Below are 11,026 nucleotides of genomic sequence, written 5' to 3' on the forward strand. Positions count from 1 at the left end.
TTTTACACACACATACACACAGGAAGCTCTAAGCTTCAGGGTTGGGCCAAGGCCAAAACAATAAACAAAAACTCCCCCTATCTCCTCCCACAAGCTATCTAACCTACCAAAGAAAACTTTAAACAAAATACATGAGGCTAACCTAACTCCCTAACTAACACAAAAACAGGAGAAAAGTGGGTTTAAAGAAAATGGCACCCAACCCCTACTGCTTCGGAAGAGAAAAAAAGTATATACAAACAAACGAAAAACTATTTACAATATTTACAACGAAAAACAGAATAAAGATAGCAACAAAAGAAAACCAACACTTTACAATTCACAAAGTACCGGCGCGACTCAACAGTTTTACATTCAATAGCCAAAACAACACACATCTCCATATCCAACAACGCGCGCTTCCGGGTTTCACTGGCCAGCTTAAAAGGACGGGTTTCTCCACGGCCAGCCAATCCCGTCGCACGTCACAGCACGCTCAATCAAGGCGGGACTTCCTGCAGCAGGGAGAGCGAGGGAGAGAGAGAAAGAGGCGGGGAGAAAGAGAGCAGCACCAGCAGCCACGCACGCGCACATACGTGCACTACAGCCGCACGTAACAACAGGACACAAGATATCTGCTGTACTAACCTACAGTACATCAAGTGATGTATAATGTATAATACATCAGATCAATTAACAGACACTTTGGTGTTTGCTTTTGCTCAGGAGTCCAAGAAAACAATTCATCCCTACATTCATACTGGGGGCTTCCAAATAATGTCCCACAAGACCAACATTTAAAGCATCACTTCCTAGAGTGTCATGACCAGTAGGCCCACTATACACACCTCCATCCTGTGTCACTAGTCATTATTATGTGTGTGACTATTTGTTAATGTGACTGCATGCAGATCAGAGTTGTGTTGAGATTAAAACTGATCTGTAAATGTTACCAGGTCTGATCTAATCAGATTACAGAGTGACTTTTACAGAGAAAATACCAGGTTGATCATTCATGAAGCCAACACAAGTGTGTGTGTGTGTGTGTGTGTGTGTGTGTGTGTGTGTGTGTATGAAAAATGGGTCTAAGTTTCAGTGTTGTGTAATGAGTGTGCTTTAGTCTCAGTGTAAACTGAGAGTCGAGTCTAAAGTTAATAAATGCTCCTCATATTTCACTTTAGCAGATACTTAAAGATAGACACTTTCTTCACACTGCTACTTCCCGTTTCTCATTAACAGGAAGTTCTGCAGTCCCCCCCTCCTCCCCCCACACTGGTACTTTAAGTTCCAGGTTCCACCATATTGTTAAGATAAACACAAACACTTTGACTTGTTTGACTTGGCCATTCCAAAAACTTCACTACTTTTACTTCAGTAATACAATTTGATTTGTATAGTCTCTTTTAATTATTATTATTTTAATGATAAAATGTGTCATGAAGCAGATATGAGGGAGAAACCTTGAGAGGAAGCAGACTGAGAAGAGAACTCATCCTCATCTGGGTGTCAGCAGATTATAAATAACATCTCATCTAGAACTGTACATTATAATGTTAAAAAGTGCAGTTGTGTTAACAGGAACTTATGAGTTTATGAGGAACTTGTAATCATCAGCATTTGGTCAGTCATTTTATCGGTTACATTGGTGTACTTGTCACCATCACTAACCTATTTGAGCTCTGAGTCTGTTTGGTTGCTCTGGGGGTCAGTAAATCCAACTCCAGGCTCTGGCTCGCCTGTGTTCTCCTGCTGGCTGTCCTGGGGCAATTACTTTTTCACATAGAGCCAGGGACTTTTGGAAAACTGTATTCCCGTATTTACTCAGGTTATCTTTGTGTAATATTAAGGAGGGAGGGGGAAATACTTTTTCACGGCACAGTGTGTATGTACATTACAAACGAGCATTGCAACTTCCGGTCTAGTGGACTGCATGCGCTTGAGAATTCAACTTAAATGAACATGTATTAGTAAACTAATCAATTAGACTATTTATCAGAGGTGTGGACTCGAGTCATGTGACTTGGACTCGAGTCAGACTCGAGTCATGAATTTGATGACTTTAGACTCGACTTGACAAAATATAAAAAGACTTGCAACTCGACTTGGACTTTAACATAAATAACTCGGACTTTCACTAGGACTTGCGCCTATTGACTTTTAAAGACTTGCTACTTCCCATAAAAAGCCCAAAGATAAAAAGCATGTTAACACGGACCGCTCTATCTCTGTTTATGTGTCTGTGCGCGTGTGTGTGACAGAGCGCATGCGCGCATTCGGCACAACATCCATTTAAAGTACCGTAGATTCTTTTGATTCGACAGCGTCCAACACGTGACAACAACGTGAACGCGCCAGTTTGCGAAATGATACCGAAGGTAGCTTCGTTTTGCTATAAAAAATTGTCTATATGCGCGGACCACTGAGCTTCTACAGAATGCAGTAAAGGCCAAAAAGGAAATTGTTAGCGTTTTTTAATCCTCTGACGAACTCTAGCCATCAGGATGTGTTTCCCTTGTTATCTTGGACATATTTAGAATGATGAACCTCGGCTGAGTCACTTGTAGGCTGTAAACATGTCAGTACATATTTATTTATAATATAATAATAATAATAATAATTATTATTATTATTATTATTATTATTATTAATTTATATATAATAATTATTATTATTATTAATTTATATATAATAATTATTATTATTACTATTATTATTAATGTCTTGAGACTGTATCTGACGGATTTTTATTCTTTACCGCGCTCTGTAGAATCTCAGTGGTCCGCGCATAACCCTTCGCGGGCGAGCCTTCTCCTAAATGCGCGTTCCCTGTGCCCTTTTCACGGGGGTGGGGCTAAAAAAACGCATCCTGATGGAGGAACCAACTTCGACACAGCACCGGATTGTTTGTATGAGGTAGCCTATCTGAGTGTATCACACAAGGTAGGGAGCAAAGTTCTTTAATGTTATGTGAAGAAAACAACGTTATTGTTTGTATGAAGTAGCCTACTTCATTGAGAATATGTGCTACCATTTTACATTGCTACTAGCATTTACTAACATTTGTATTTTTATGTATCTGAGCAATGTTCTTTCATAAAAAAAGGTTTGTTTAATAAATACAGATCTTACAACCATACATAATCTGTATACATTTTATTTTTCTGCTAAAAAGACTTGAAAAGACTCGAAAGTCAAACCGTAGGACTTTGGACTTGACTTGAGACTTGTTGGCTTTGACTTGGGACTTGACTCGGGACTTGCATGTCTTGACTCGGGACTTGAGGGCAATGAATTGAGACTTACTTGTGACTTGCCAAACAATGACTTTGTCCCACCTCTGCTATTTATTATGTTAAAAGTATGACAATATCTTGGGTTTTAACACTCAAGCGGCCTGGATGTGTGCTGACGACACAGCACAGATTGCAAGATTTTATTTTTTTCTGTAAGTCAGACATACTGTTTTATTTATTCATGGAGAGATGAGACATGAATACAATCAAATACTTGTTTCTTAAAGATATAGTAACGGATGAAATTTCTCGTAACACAATTTAGCAAAATATTTTTTCATTTTTATTTTTATTCTATTTACATTTTTTTTTACAACAATTCGTACAATATCAACATCATTTGAGGTCAAATATTTTATTGAAGTTTGGATATAGTTGTTGTTGTTTTTTTATAATATTCCTGAATGATTTTGAATCTGAATCCTTTACATAGCTTCTGCCGTCTATAACAGGTATACACTGTAAAAGGAGAATTGTTGGATCAACTTAATTATATTATGTCAACTGGTAACACATGATTAAATTAAGTTTTTTTAAATTAAGTTAACAAGTCAGACCAACTCAACAGATTTAACTTCAATGTACTTTAATATTTTAAGTGTCGTTAATTTAGAAGTGTGCATTATTTTAACTTGATTTTAAGTCAAATCAACTTAAACTTTCCAAAAAATCTAATTTAATTATTAGCTTTACTCCAAAGTACTATATCACTCATTTCCAACATAGTAATTTTCCTTTAGGAAAAGTAATTTTTACAGTAACCCTAATGTCAGATATTATTTTTTCTTAAAACTAAATTAAATTCAAAAATTCACTTTTTAAAGTTACATTATACACTTATTATAGAAATTGTACTTACATACCAGTGTTTGAAATCATGCACTACAGGCAAACAATTGTAAACATTTTTACAACATACAGCTCACACTATTGTCCAAATAACATATGCAGAACTTGGCAGTAAGTCAAATTTGTTCCTTTAACAAATTTTTAACCAACAGGCAGTGAATACTGTGCAGCGTAAGGGAACATTCACCAGGAGAGGAAAAACTAAAAACACTTTTGGTCTGTTAATTATGTCTAAATCTTAAAAACAATTATATTGCTGTTAAATGGACAGCTGTAGTACTGAAGAAAAAAAAAACTGTTTGCCACAACCTAGATACAAAAGGTGATTAGGAGAAAACTGAAAATGACCATTTATATACTGTAAAAGTATGTCCTTCCCTACCTGAAGTTTTTCCACATTCCACATAAACTACAGTGGATCTTTAGTTTGAGCTTTAACAACTGATCTAAAGAATCTGTGTACACTTTACTTTTTGAACATTGATATAAAACTAAACTAAAAAAAAGTTCCATACAAATACAATAAAACATGTCTTAAGAAAACCTTGTGTATTTCAAACCTTGTTTGTATTACAAATTGTGGTTTGAGGCCAGCTCAACAAAGAACGTCCAACAGCCCAACAACAGACTCCATTTTACATTTAAATACTCTTCTTTTAATAACATTGTTTTACTTCAGTTCCCCAAAAGAAATTTCGAATTGGAAAAAAAAAAAAAAAAAAAAGTTTGGTCCAGAGGAGCAATGCATTTGCAGAGTGTCATCACTCTGAGCTTTTAAGCCTGCAAAAGAGGTTTTGAACTTTGGGGGACATCTTGTGCTTGTCAAGCTCCATGATAATTTTCTGAAGCACTTCAAAAAGGAAATGGAGACATATTGGATAAGCCAGATTGAGTTCATATCTCAAACCCAGAAGCAGTGCACAAGCAGAAGCAACTGAATTAAGTTCATTCAAGACCTCCACTCCCTCAATGACGATGCCTATGTTTTCAGGTGGCTCCTGTGGTCCTTCCCCTTGCTTTCGTATCACAAACACTCCCATGGTGAGCTGCTCCAGGTCTTTCTGTGCATTATCTGCAGTCGAGTCCTACAGTACAGTACACAAAAGATCAGAGACATCAGGTTACAAAGTAAACATTCATGCTTTATGGAACAATAATTTAATCATTCCATTGTTAATGTGAAAACTCACTGATTTCATCTTAAAGAGAATACAAAAATCTAAGAGCACAGTTTATGAACTGTGTATTATAACTGCTCGATTACAGCAAGAAAAAAAAATCATTATCATATACATATAAACCACAATTACTGAACAATTTATTTTGGCAAGATTTTTGAACAGGCACAATGTAATAGTAACATTACAGAACGCAACACTGTGTTAAACATTAGGTAACATTTTTACTTTATTATACCTAAAAGGGATCAAGCTAGTGCTGGGTGATTCCATCTCAAATCAACCAGAGGGTTCCACCACATGATCACAGATTTTGCTGATTTTTTCACCAATTGTTGGTATTGACATGAAAATAAAACCCCCCAATTTTATTGTCCCAACTCCCACTCGTTAAAAAAATGGCATCCATCTTGATTTTTGGCCTCGACGCGCTTCGAGACATGCCACAACCCTTTTTGAAATCCTCTTTTCCTTGATAACTCACTTGCTATATGTCATATGGAGGTTCTCATGAATCCACTGAAAGTTCTTCTACCAAATTTAAATCATGTGCATTACTTCTCAGATGGTGCAGCCAGCCAGTACAAGAATTATAACTTTTTGTTTTACAAATTTGTGGAGGCATTTCCTATCAAAATGACTTTGGTAGCTAACAAAGTGCATGCCTTTCCTAGTTGATATTATTTGTGTCACTGCAACTTGACAGGTCTCCTACATGTACATGTAACATGTAACCTTTTGGTCTTATTCCATGAACTCATTTTTGTGGGCTTTGTTCTTTCAGAATCAGATACCCAGGGTGATGAAAAAAAAAACTGTGAACTGAGTCCTTTCAGTGTAGAGAGATGAATAACGTCATTATCAGTCTTTGACTAGATATGCATTACAGAAGAATTTGAGGTAACTTTTACTTTGAAAGCAGCAGATTTTATGAGTATGCATTAATTATTCTACAGATATTGCAGTACATTTCTGTGTGTCAAATCATAAAATGTTGCAAATAACAATACATTTTTAATGATTTCTATAAAACAGGGCATAACACCCCCCTGTTTTTTATTTATTTTCAAGATAAGGTGATGTGAAGTAACCCCTATTTTTTTTGAGTAACATATATACATGCAGACCTTGGGTTCTAGGGGGTTCAAAAAGGGGGTCGAAAAGGGGTACCCCAAAAAAATTTTTTTTTCAGAAATATCTCCATAACCACAACAGACAGCCAAATTCTGATTGCAGAATCTGAATCTACATAAAAAATTACATAAATATACCCAGTTTCATCTCCATATGACATATAGCAAGTGAGTTATCAAGGAAAAGATGATTTCAAAAAGGGGTGTGGCACGTCTCGAAGCGCGTCAAGGCCAAAAATTAAGATGGCTGCCATTTTTTAACGAGTGGGAGTTGGGACAAAAAAATTGAGGTTTTTCATTTTCATGTCAATACCAACAATTGGTGAAACAAATCAGCAAAATCTGAGAAGTGATGGTGGAAAATTTCTTTTTCATTGGTTGATTTGAGATGGAATTACTCTGCTGTAAGGGACTGCAGCTGATGTGCAATCTGTTTTCATCACCCTCGATGGTTTGACACATGAACTACATATGATTTCCGGATTTTAACCATATTGTGACAAACAGTTTTACTGCTAAAGTTGCTTTTTTTTTTAGAGCAGATCTACTTATTCCCTACATATTCACACAAAACTGCTGTGTAAAGATGCAAAGTAGGTGTCCGCTCATGTGAACAATGCACAAAGCCGTTGACGATGACAGTAGTGGCAGATGGAGCAGTGTAATAAAAATCCAACATCATTTAATATAATGTTATTATGATAGAGCACTTTATTAGCTCTTGAAAAGACTAGTAAGTGAGATTAGCAGATGTGAAAATACAGTTCCGATATTAGAGCCTCTCATCTGTGTCTGTGGGACCTCAGCTGCTCCCCACAGAGAATTTTCTATTAACATTTTATTGGGGGTAGGCTGTTCCAAAAATATTTTTGATCTGTAACCTAAAATCTGTGATGCAATCTGAACCATACATTTTGTGATCCTTTACACCTCTATTACAAAATAGACTAGACTCTAGATAGTAATCTAGAATATTTGTGTGCGTCCCTGATGTGTAGACATACAAATTACTTGAAACTTACAAGATATTCCTTGATCAGATCATCTGGATCTTCCCCGAGAAAGATGATAAGTGCTTTCAGAACTGATTCCCTCCAAAGATGAATGTCCTCTGTCTGAAATGACAATCTTTATAAGTTTTCCATATAGGGACAAAATTTATATTTAGGAAACCTTTTTTAATGAAACATTTGTGTTTTTCTTTTTTAAATTGACAATATTTACCATAGGTCAAATAAGAGAAGGAGTTAACATTTGCTAGTGATAACCGATAAAGTAACATTAGTATTAGTTTTATGTAAAGGTATGTGTTATAAAGTAAATACCTGACAACACATCTAGTTAAGAAATGAAACAATTACAGGCCCTTAGTGCTAAGCATGTTTACCTGGTCCAAAGTTTCAATAATGTGAGCAGTCTTTTGCCGGGTTGTTCCTCCTTTAGAACGGACGACTCTGATGAGCTGACTTAAGTGCAGGTCTAACTGGGCCATGAATTTTTCTTCAAGAGGGACTGCCATGAGCCTCTGGAACTCTGCATTAATCTGAAACAAAAAAGGGCAGTCCAAAAAGGTGCAAATGATTATCTTAGTCCACAAACAATCTCACTGTACAGTAACATGCCCCCTAAAGTATGACAAATATGTGTGTATAACTGTTAGTAAAAACAATTTTATACAAATTATGACCAAGTAAATGTAAAAAAAAAAAAAAAATTCTCATTACCTCTTTTGGACAGAACAATGCAGGCCATCTGTTCTTGAAGTCCTTTATGGCGGGTTCTTGGTTGACCACCTCCTGTCGTCGGTAGACAAATGTAGAAGCCATTTTGACTGCAACTACTCTCTCATTGTTCTTTTTATTGATCTCTGTCAGAAGTTCGAGTCTCTCTTTCTCAAGACTTTCCACAGTCTCGCCAACAGGGAAGCCTGGATAAAAGTTTGCTTCTGCTCGTTTTGGCTTTTTTACTTTTTTAGCAGGAAAAGCATCTTTAGGAGCTTTTGCTTTCAGGGAGTTCACTGACAGTTCTGGACAACCCTGTAATTTCAGATGAGTCCTAAAATTTCCCATTTTGTATTTGAGTCGCTGTTTCCAACCGTAGCAACCGTTGAATGATCCAGGTTCTTTCAAACAAGGGTGCCTTTTGATTAAGGCCTCTGCTACTCTGCTACAAGATCTTGCCAGCATGCAGTAGTAACAGCAACAAAGATACAAAAGCACACAACAGTGTATGAAATACTGTACTCCCAAGAGATGTAATGCTTAGAAATAGTTAGTTAATGCTTACCATTTTCATAGCTATATGCATAAACACCGACCACCAGCTGATATAAGTACATTTCCACAGAACACCGTTCACTGCTGCATTTGTACACGTTCCCGAGAACGGAATACATAGTGCTAATAACTGCCGTTCAATATTGTAACTAACGCATAGCCATCCTCAAAATCGCGGTAGCAAAAACGTTCCAAATTTAAGTTATGGCTGCGCAAGCCGAGAGCACATGCACGCACGCGCACACACGCGCACACACACACGCACGCATACACGCAGTAGAAGTTTCACTAAACTTTTACTGCTACTAAGAAAAACGTTATAAACGTGTCAAGTACGTTAAATAAACAGCCGCAACAAAACAGATATATCAAAAACGAGAGGAATACGGCAAAATTCTCCCGTTAAAACTAGCTATGTTCCAAAGAAGATACGATACCTGGTCTGATTCAGTTTACTACTTCAACAACAAAATCTCTCCAACATAGGATAACCAATAAATATGTAGCAGGATACATTATTTTACCACACAATACAATTTAAAAACAGTATTATATACTTACTTTTCTTTGGAAGTCACCTCAACGAGGTAATGGCATCTTAACCGCGCAGCAGGAATATTCTGGAAGACATTGACGTCATGACGTCAGATGCACGACGCACAATAAGTGGAACTTAATTAGAGCTCTTTCGTTTAAATGAGAATATCAAGTTAAGAGAAGAGGTTGTAATTTTAAGTTGGGGGAAACCCAAAACACATATAACCGTGACTTAAGCAGAAAGCTGAATAATAATCATTTAAAATATTGCTTTACCTCAACTACAGCACAAATTCTCTTTTTAGAGTGTACCTAAATGAAGAATATTGCCAAGCTGATGTGGTACCATGATACAGGTACATATTATTTGCATTTATATGGAAATGTTGAGGTCAAGGCACAGAATCACTAATATTATAATTAACCATATCTGCAATAATGTATTAAATAACAGTAGGCAGGGTTTTATATATAATTTTTTTTCAGTCTTACTATAACCAGAAGCTTTTTCTTACCAAAACCTAAATTATGAAATAGCTAGCCAATTACTGTTGGGGACTCGGCCACACTCCGTGTTTAATGTACGGATGATAAATACTATTTGTTGAGTCAAGCCTTTTGTGAACATTCTTCTTGTAGTTAAAGCTGCAGATCTGGATGACTTATTGGATGTGTTATGATAATTTGGTATATTTGGATGCTGTCTTCCCCCACTCTTATGACTTCACTCAGCTTTGTTGATAGTGACTGACTGCCTTCCCAGGGGCCTCTCATGTCCGTCTTTCCTCCTGGATCTCCATTTGAGTTACGCTATCATAACTAGTTCTGCTGGAGTTCCTGCTTTCAAAAAGCATAAAATCTACATTATCTTATCCATTACAGAAGAGGAAGCATATCTAACTGTTACACATGGCAACCCCTGGATTAACAGTGATTCTGACCCTTCTGACCTTGAGACCTGCCTGTCCTGACATAACCCGCCTTTTTTATCCAGGTTTGGGACGAGCACTAAGTCTGTGCTGTAACACTGGTGGCTGTGTTTGTGCAGTGGGCTGGGACATGAACTCATGCCTTCCTGACTGAAGGGAATCATGAGTGCTTCACACAGCGCAGAGGGGCGGGGCTATTCACACACACACTTCTGTGTGTTTCTGTGTAGGAGTGAGAGGCTTGTTAAAGGCAATAAATAGGTTTTTATCTATTTTAATTAATAACTTGTAAAATGTGGCACTGGAACTGTTTAAATAAATGTTAAAGTTGAAGTGTGTGTCTCTTTGCCGTTCTCTCTCCTGCCTGAGTGTGTGTATCACCAGTCACTGACACTAACAGTTGAGGAGGTGAAGACGTGAACATGTGCAGGTAATATTTTCTGATCCATTGTGTTTATTCTCATTACTGGTGATAAGCAAATGTACACTGTAAGATATTCATCAATTTCCACTCCGAGATTTACCGTGAGACATTATGTTCATAATAATAATAATAATAAAATAATAATAATAATAATAATAATAATAATAGTGATCAGTGCATATTTGTGTGTGTGAGGGATGTGTGTGTGGTCACTCGCTGCCCCTCACTTGGTGGCAGGTATGTGTTTCGCGTCTGTCTGTCTTTTTTTTTCTTTCCTGCCACTTTATTGTGTTGCTTTTTTTCCCTTTTCTCCCTTTTTTTTCTTGCTTCATCACTGGTTTGTTTCTCACTATCTTTTTTTCTTTTCAGTCTGTCTATTTTTCTTCCCTCTCACATACTTTTTCACCATTTAATGGCTCTTTCACTGG

The sequence above is a fragment of the Clarias gariepinus genome, chromosome 27 (assembly GCF_024256425.1).
Source record: "Clarias gariepinus isolate MV-2021 ecotype Netherlands chromosome 27, CGAR_prim_01v2, whole genome shotgun sequence".
NCBI lineage: Eukaryota > Metazoa > Chordata > Actinopteri > Siluriformes > Clariidae > Clarias > Clarias gariepinus.